The 6,301-nt window shown below is 42.1% G+C and overlaps 1 pseudogene; it reads left to right on the forward strand.

Moving 5' to 3' along the window:
- LOC103397213 (sia-alpha-2,3-Gal-beta-1,4-GlcNAc-R:alpha 2,8-sialyltransferase-like) overlaps nucleotides 1-6,023 on the forward strand; it is an 8,624-nt pseudogene extending 2,601 nt beyond the window's left edge.
- Nucleotides 6,024-6,301: the final 278 nt, after the last annotated feature.

A 6,301-nucleotide genomic window follows, 5' to 3' on the forward strand; every position in this document is an offset into this window, starting at 1 on the left:
TGTGCACTCTGCAAGTCAAATGGCCACTCAAATGTGTGAATTCACTTTACATCTCTGGACATGCCCATCTTTGTTTGTTTTGGTTTTGTGCAGGTATACTGGAAAACCAAACAAAATGAGAATCCCCTAAAGCTCACATGATTAGGAGAGGAGCTGGCTGTCAGTGTGTCAGCTAACAGTGCACTTATGATTTCAGTTTTGGCTCTAATTATTGTTCTATAATTGTATTATTATAACTGGGTCGAAACTGACCCTAACAACACAAAGGTCTTAATTTCCACCAGAACATTTTATAATTTAGTAAAAATATATATATTTTTTGTTTTATTTTGTTGAAATAGAGATTCCTGACAAAGTCAAAAAGCCTTGATGCAATAAACAAATTGAAAGTGATTTTTTTATGTATTTAAAATTTAAAATGGGTCGGTGCCGACCCTAACACAAGAGGAAGGTTAAACCTGATCCAGCTGAACTGTCCAAGGTGCTGGAGAAGCCCTGCAGCAGTCATGGAAGCTTATGTAAAGACACACAGTACAGGGCAGTGCACAAGTGTGTTTTACCCTGAAAGAGCTGATGCAGGTGTAATTTACAGGACTGCAACAGGCACATTTCTGATTATTATCTACACATATTTCTCTAGACACGTTTTCACATTACTAACTTTATAAATGTTTGCAGTCTGTTGAAAAAAAAAAATACTGTATTTATATATTAGGTAATATAAAATAATATATGATATGTATGTATGTATATAACATGTAAAATATAAGATTTTATAAATAATATTAATTATCCCTTTATATGTATATACTGTATATATACCCTTCATTAGCACCAATGCCAGTAGACTATTATCAAGAACTCTTGATATCACGTCATCAAAAATTAAAAAAAAAAACTGGACAAGTGGAGAAAAGAAAGTGGGTGATCAGGCAGTTGTTCTATCTTGGGAAAGGAAAAAAAAGTATCACAGAATCAACTGGTAACTGATGTCTTATTACCAGATTCAGGGTTGCTGTCAGATCTTAAGTAAGGACAGAGTATTCACATTTTACATATATAAACCTAGGTAAAATGAAAGTAGGTGTCTTTTTTTTAGCTCAAACTTTGGGAAATGGGTCGGGGCTTCATTTCAGCCAGTGGCGTTTCTAAAGGAACCAAGTGGAGAGTTCAGAAGGTTGCCATCCAAAAGAAGAGCTAATCATACGTCCATTTCTTTGTGTTAATCTTAAATTAAAATTAAAAAAACAAATGTCATTTTGTTTTCAGGTCTCAGTTTGCCATGAATTTCATGGATCCCTCTTTCATACCTTAAACCACGGCCCTAAATGAAGAGCTTCAAGGGAAATCCTTAAAATGGAAGTTCAACAAGACGGCTTTTTATCAGCATAGGTAAATCTCTAATTCTGAACTACTTAGACCTGTTTCTTTAAATCCCGCATTTAAAATATACAGCACAGTTTAGAAAATGTGCTTTTTCTTTTGTATCGTTATGTCTGTTCATATTTTTTTACTTAGTTATTGTCACAGATGAGGCAAATGGATGTAAAGGTTAATGTTGTGACATGGAGTAACTGTGTATAAATATGTGAATGTAATGTGAATACATTGCACATTGATTAATTTTTAATATTAAAAATCACACTATAAATGATGATTACAACATGACAGTTTATTATTATTAAGATGAATGATTTAAGTATTTGGCATGTACAAAAATTATGTTAAAATCTTGCAACTCTCTTTTAATTGTTACATTTTTTAAATTCCAGGAAAGATATATTCAACTATATTGACATTACCAAAAACTTCTCCCTCACCAAGAACAGTGTGCAGGTTGGACAGCTTATGCACTTTGACTACTCCAGCCACAAATACGTCTTCTCCATTAGCAACAACTTCAAATCCTTGCTCCCAGACATCTCTCCTATCCTCAACAAGCACTACAGCTGTGGTGGGAAACAGTGGCATCCTGACAGGGAGTCACTGTGGGCCAGAAATTGACCAGCCTTATATTTATCTCCGCATCTATCTAGCTACCTCTGTGTCAGGACGTAGGCAAGAAGACCAACCTGACCACCTTCAACCCTAGCATTCTGGAGAGGTACTACAATAACCTGCTCACCATACAAGACAGAAATAATTTCTTCCTCAATCTGAAGAAGCTAGAAGGAGCCATTCTGTGGATCCCTGTCTTCTTTCTTCATACCTCAGCCACAGTGACCAGGACCCTGGTGGACTTCTTTGTGGAGCATAAGAGCCAGCTGAAGGTCAAGCTGGCCTGGCCAGGAAACATCATGCACGATGTCAACAAGTAAGACTGTGGAATATCTTTGGCGTAATATTGTATAAATACCTACAGTCCAAAACTCATAACTGCAAAGCAATGGCCTATAAATAGAAAGTGCATTCTTAATAAATGAGTGTAAAACGTGGCTCCTTCTCACATGATCAATGATGTAAAGAGTTTTTGGCCTTAATCACCGGCTGTGACTCTGATTAAACAGAAGACAGTAAATTGCATGAATTGCAATCCACTTTAGAGGAAAAAAGGAACTACACTATGATTGAAGACACCCAGTGTGTGATCATTGTGCGTTCTTCGCAATAACAGCACTTACCCAAGAATGAAACATCTCCATCTGGTGGAATTCTGGGGGTTGTCGTTTGCACAACCTGCTTTCTCCAAAAAACAATTACATTAGACTACAGACTTTGGTAGTTCCATAGTGTAGCGGTTAGCACGCCTGCCTCGGAAGCAGAGAAGTAGCTCCAGCCCTCATCCTCCCCCTCATCTCTTAGTATTCCAGATTTCTAAATTAAACATTGTCTGTTATATTTATCATTATAAACATATTTATCCATCCATACATCATCGTCCGCTTATCCGGGGCCGGGTCGCAGGGTCAACAGTCTAAGCAGGGACACCCAGACTTCCCTCTCCCTCGACACTTCCTCCAGCTCTTCTGGGGAGACCCCAAGGCGTTCCCAGGCCAGCCGAGCGACGTAGTCGCTCCAGCGTGTCCTAGGTCTTCCCCTAGGTCTCTTCCCAGAGGGACGGCACCCGAGCACCTCCCGAGGGAGGCGTCCGGGGGGCATGCGATGTAAATGCCCAAGCCACCTCAGCTGACTCCTCTCGATGTGGAGGAGCAGCGGCTCTACTTCGAGCTCCTCCCGCGTGACAGAGCTCCTCACCCTATCTCTAAGGGAGCGCTCTGCCACCCTGCGGAGAAAGCTCATTTCAGCCGCTTGAATCCTTGATCTCGTTCTTTCGGTCATGACCCACAACTCATGACCATAGGTGAGGGTAGGAACGTAGATTGACCGGTAAATTGAGAGCTTCGCTTTTCGGCTCAGCTCCTTCTTCACCACAACGGACCGATACAGCGACCGCATTACTGCGGCCGCAGCACCGATCCGCCTGTCAATCTCACGCTCGATTCTACCGTCACTCGTGAACAAGACCCCCAGATATTTGAACTCCTCCACCTGAGGCAGGACTTCATCCCCGACCCGAAGGGTGCATACCACCTTTTTCCGGTCGAGAACCATGGCCTCGGACTTAGAGGTGCTAATTTTCATCCCAGCTGCGTTACACTCTACTGCAAACCGCCCCAGTGCATGCTGCAGGTCCTGGTTCGAAGAAGCCAACAACACCACATCATCTGCAAAAAGCAGAGATGAAATCCGGTGGCTACCGAACTGGACCCCACCCGACACCTGGCTGCGCCTAGAAATTCTGTCCATGAAAATAATGAACAGAACCGGTGACAAAGGAGCCTTTTCCAAGTCCACAAAACACATGTGGACCGGTTGGGCAAACTCCCATGAACCCTCAAGCACCCTGTGGAGGGTATAGAGCTGGTCCAGTGTTCCACGACCAGGACGAAAAACGCATTGTTCCTCTTGAATCCGAGGTTCGACTATCGGCCGGATTCTGCTCTCCAGTACCCTGGAATAGACTTTTCCCAGGAGGCTGAGGAGTGTGATCCCCCGATAGTTGGAACACACCCCCCAGTCTCCCTTTTTGAAAAGAGGAACCACCACCCCGGTCTGCCAGTCCAGGGGTACTGTCCCAGACTGCCATGTGATGCTGCAGAGACGTGTCAACCAAGACAGCCCCACAACATCCAGCGACTTGAGGTACTCAGGGAGGATCTCATCCACCCCCCAGCGCCCTGCCACTGAGCAGCTTAATATATATTTATCATATATTATCATATTTATTGTGCTTCTTGGCCAGGTCTCCTTTAAAAATGTAATTTTATCTCAAGGTAAAAAAACAGGTGTTAAAAAAACAGCCTATCCCTTAAATCAGGGGTGCCCAACCCCTGGTCCAGGGACCGGTGCTGCTCCGTAGGTCATTTGGTACTGGGTCACAGTAGGACGCAGTGAAAAGATGTACTTCAGTTTTACTTAATTCAAAAAGAATCCAGTCATTTCCATTTACTTTTTTCATTTAAAGATAATCTGGCAATGTTTCAAATCAACAAGTCAGTCATGCTCTGATACTAAAAGAAAAAGGCTGTTTTATTTCAAATATTTAATGGTCCTTCAACAATGGCACGGTATAACCGGTTCGCAGTTATGGCTTATGCAGGCCGACCGGTCCTTGATACAAAAAAAGCGTTTGATAAAATGTGGATAAAATAAGAACAACTAAATGTTTATCTGAAAAAGTGTTTTGGATTTAATTCCTGCTTCTCACAACAGTCTCATCCTCACCTTACAGATACTGGAAGACAAAAAAACTCTCACCCAAACGTCTCAGCACTGGAATTCTCATGTACACACTGGCTTACGCCATGTGCGACGAGATCCATCTCTATGGCTTCTGGCCCTTCGGCTGGGACCCCAACACAGGAAAAGATCTGCCCTACCACTACTACGACAAAAAAGGGACCAAATTCACCACTAAGTGGCAGGAGACTCACCAGCTGCCCAGTGAGTTCAAGCTGCTTTATAAGCTGCACAGGGAAGGTGTGACCAAACTCAGTCTGACACACTGCACTGCCTAGACATTCAGTGTTGAACTTGAGAGGACACGGAACAGAATCATCAGCTCAGTTAACTCTTCTGTTTAGTTCTTCCATGCATGATACGTGTATATCCTCTTTTTACAGACACGCTCTGAAGTTATGCCAAATATCATATGATGCCATTCAGATAATTTCGAACATGTATTATGGTTGTGTTCAGCATTGTTGGGATTTTTTATGCTGCTGACTTGGCTCCACGACTCTGGACTCTCCAGCATGACTACAAACAGCCTAAACGAAACACATCTCTATTTTGATTGAAGCCCGCAGGAGAGTTTGCTGCAGAAACAGAGAAAGTCAAAGTTATTCCACTTCTGCATTGATTTACTCTTACTACAATATACTGGATATAAATGATAATGCATTCAAATCACTGCCTAATCTCAGGGAAGGAGTTAGATGAGTGCTTTTTTTATGTAACCTCCGGGAGCTGCAGTCCTGTTTTCAGGCCTTTTTTACCACGTAAGGTACAAAGATGGTAGTTGTTTACAAGACTACACACAGACACACACATTTACATGGATTCTGTCCCTGATTTGAGTGGATACTCACTGACAAATTGCATTCCCTACAAGCTTGAGGCTAACAGTTTTGGTTTGTTGGGGGGTCAGACTCTGACTCCGCCAACGAACCCAAACACTTGCCCTTAAAGCCCTATTATCACTGAATTGACGCACTAGCAACACACACAGACAACACACACACACACAATCACTTCTCTGTACAATTTGTAAACATTTAATTGTGCGTTCTTGAAAACTTTTTGGATGACAATTTTTTTAAACAATTTTTGAAATAAAATGTAAGCGTGGTGCCCGTTAAAGAAAGAATACAAATCGAAAAAGGAGGAGACCCAGAGGAAGACCCAGGACACGCTGGAGCGACTACGCCGCTCGGCTGTCCTGGGAACGCCTCGGGATCCCCCCAGAAGAGCTAGAGGAAGTGTCTGGGGAGAGGGCGTCCCTGCTCCAACTGTTACCCCCACTACCCAGCTCTGGATCGCAAAATCGAAAAACAAATTTAAGTTAATTCTAAGTTTATGTTAACATGTATTATGGTTGTGTTCAGCATTGTTGGGATTTTCTATGCTGCTGACTTGATTATTTTTGCTGACTTGATTATTTTTTATTTTTGAAATAAAATGTAACATTCCAGCAAAAGCCATACAAATCCACAGACAAAGAGCATAAATGTAATTTTTATTGTGGCACAGAATTCAAGAAAGTTGTCTAACACAACAAACACATCAGTAGTCACAGTAG

This window comes from Cynoglossus semilaevis, chromosome W (genome assembly GCF_000523025.1).
Source record: "Cynoglossus semilaevis isolate Cse_v1.0 chromosome W, Cse_v1.0, whole genome shotgun sequence".
Taxonomy (NCBI): Eukaryota; Metazoa; Chordata; class Actinopteri; order Pleuronectiformes; family Cynoglossidae; genus Cynoglossus; species Cynoglossus semilaevis.